This window comes from Aplysia californica, unplaced genomic scaffold (genome assembly GCF_000002075.1).
Source record: "Aplysia californica isolate F4 #8 unplaced genomic scaffold, AplCal3.0 scaffold00149, whole genome shotgun sequence".
Taxonomy (NCBI): domain Eukaryota; kingdom Metazoa; phylum Mollusca; class Gastropoda; order Aplysiida; family Aplysiidae; genus Aplysia; species Aplysia californica.
In genome coordinates, this window is record NW_004797419.1 from 583,128 (window position 1) to 586,218 (window position 3,091).

General features: G+C 39.5%; 1 protein-coding gene across 6 annotated transcripts in view; it reads left to right on the forward strand.

Moving 5' to 3' along the window:
• Nucleotides 1-3,091, forward strand: part of LOC101851800 (chitinase-like protein PB1E7.04c) — a gene marked incomplete at its 5' end in the record, with an annotated part of 143,348 nt that overhangs the window by 31,867 nt on the left and 108,390 nt on the right.

The window sequence follows — 3,091 nt, forward strand, 5'->3', positions numbered from 1 at the left end:
TTAAATTAATTATGGAGACGGTGTCTACAGGGTGTTAAAAAAAGCACTGGGATTTTTTAAAAATTGGAATACCGTAGGCTTACCTTTCTACGCCATATCGCCATGATATTGAAACGCTGCGGGTTTATGTCTCTGGCCCGTCCATTTGTTAGCTGGTGTTTGTTATCGTTACACAAGCTTGCCGATGTTTTGAAGTATCTTGATCTAGAGGTTGTATAGAAAGAAATTATATAGTATTTAGAAAACGTATTATCCCCTTTAAAACTGTTTCAATGTCGGTCTCCATTGTACGCCTGAATTTCTAAATCTTTTCGAATCTTGTTTTCCGTTTCGTACAATTGATGGTCGATTTGTTTGGTAAACGAATACCGCGGGAAAAGGCAATGGAAAGTAGTTCCAAATTTAAATTTACCAAGTTCTGGTATTTCTTAACGTTTCGTACTCTCAGTGCGTTAACAATATCGGTAAAATATTCCTGCTTTCTGAAACGTAGTGTGTGAACCTCTAAACTTTATGTTTGTGGGTCGCATCTAAGAGGCAAAAAAGGGAGGGGGGATAAGTGATGGGAAGAACAAAAATTGCTTGGAGAGATAGGACAGGGATAGGGATAATTAAAGAAAAGGAAGGTAGCAGAAAGGAAGAAGGGGTTATAGAAAACAGATTAAGACAGATCGTGAGACTGAAACCTGGAGAGGGGAAATTATAAAGTAAGCACGCACATGTGAAAAAAATGAAAAGAGATAGATAGATAGAAAGAGAGAGGGAGAGAGAGAGAGAGAGAGAGAGAGAGAGAGAGAGGGGGGGGTGAGAGTAGGGGATGGGGGAAGAGGGGGGGGCAGAATAGAAAAGTTAAAAAGGAAATTCAGTCAAATACGAAGTAAGAGAAATGAAGAGAGAAAGAAAGGACGGGGAGGGGGTTGAGATTGAGAAATGGATAGAGATATAGAAAAACAGACAGACAGAAGGCAGAAAGACAGACAGGCAGACAGATAGACAGACAGACAGACAGGCAGACAGATAGACAGACAGACAGGAAGGAAAACATAACTGTGAACATGTTTCTGTGGAAGACGAAAAAGATAAGGAGTATTATTCTCAGCACTCACAACATCATCAACGTCAACATTCTGAACCAGCTACGAATCTTCTTTCTCCTCACGTGCATGATATATTTAGTCGGATCTGCATCTCTGCTTGTCACATGGTCCTCAACAGTCCGTGCACACCATTCGAATCTTAAAGTCGGAAGTCGAGCTTGCGACGTCAAATGCATTAGGACACAGTTTCGGTATTGAATGACGTTCTGACGTGAAAACCGACCCTTTCGAATCCAACACTTTGGAGAATTTTTTATTTTTTTACTATGCCAAGGAACGACCAGAGAATTATGTGAAGAAACTCTTTTTAATTCAAATAATTAACAGTGCTCTTGAAACCAGCACAATGTCTTCCTCTGAACATTACTAAACACCCCTGAAGAAGAAGAAGAAGAAGAAGAAGAAGAAGAAGAAGAAGAAGAAGAAGAAGAAAAAGAAGTATTCATTACTCAAGTAAGTTCCGTGCTCTCTATAACGCTCCCATTCCACCTAAACAATAGGTAGCTCATCTTCCCCTTAACCCCTTAAGCATGACCCATCCTCTTCTTCTCAGGGATGAAAACCGGATTGTTTCCGTGAGGAGTGTGATCTGACCTGGCTTTAGGGCTCTCTAGACGTTGACCCCATGAACGTGCTAAGGAGCGGAAATATGCGCTGGGTTTTCTGCTGGTATCGATTCCCTTTTACCGTATTAGTATGTGTCAAAAAATCGTTCATACACAAGATTGTTCACTCAGCCAAAAAAGTGTCCGCGGAAGTCCGCTCATTGCTTCAGATGGCACTGCAGTCTCTGTTTTGAAGCCCTCTTTCGTTTCTCCAGAAGAAAAAATAGGAATAGCGCAACGTGTTAGTGTCACTTTTATTGTTTTTCGCACAAGCATAGTAACTCTGTTCGCAAAGCGGGCGCTTGTTTGAAAAGGGCACGACCGGATTTTGAGGATATTTTTAAATAGGCTCAAAGATAGGGGTGAACTATCATGTATGTACGATGTTTGATATGGCCCAAAAAATAAAATCTACGGTGAGCGTTTGAGCTCTGTGTGTTGCCAAATATCGACGATGTTTGTTTGTTGTTGTTGTTGTTTGTTTGTTTTTTGTGTGTGTGTTTTTTTTGGGGGGGGTGTATTTTTGTTTCTTGTTTCTAAAATTGATTCTTTATCAAATTTCATAACAATATATTATAAATTCATAAAATCATTGGAGACAGTCTTGATACGCCCCCCCCCCCCCCCCCCCCCGGTCCCTTTTTGACAAAGTAAATTAAAGATAAAAGTAAAGGCGCTGGGCTGTATTGTATGGGGGCAGACACTGTAGAAATGATCCTATGATATGATGATATATTGTATAATATATATATATATATACTATATATATATATTATTATATATATATATATTATTATATATACCATGTTGTTATTTTAAAAATTATTATTATTAATATAATTATTATTATTATTGTTATTATTATTATTGTTATTATTATTATTATTATTGTTGTTGTTATTATTACTGTTCTTATTGTTTTAGTCCGTTGGAACATGTGAACAAAACTGATTCATTTATTGACACCTGGTATACATTTTCGATACCACCATCATTGATACCACTAATAAAATAAGATGCAAATGTCCATACCCGGCTAAGGAGGAGAAGGGGACTCTGGGATGTCCCAAGTAGGCCACAAGTTGCGACATGTCCTGAAGAGGAGGAAATAGCAATAAGGAAGGGGGACGGGGAGCGTGGAGGTGGGAGGGGGTGGTGGTGGAAAGAAAAGGAAGCGGTGGATATCCCGGGGGTCTTTTTGTTTTACAATTCTGTTCAGATTCCGACCTTCCTTTACGAGGATGCAAAGCTGAGGCATGAAGAGTTGATCTCCAGTGTGTCACTGTGATCAATACTTTTGTTCCTATGGTATCACTGTCATCTGCAGGACTTTCAGCTGAAAATAATCCCCCCCCCCACACCCAAAAAAACCCCCCAAAAACCCCCCAG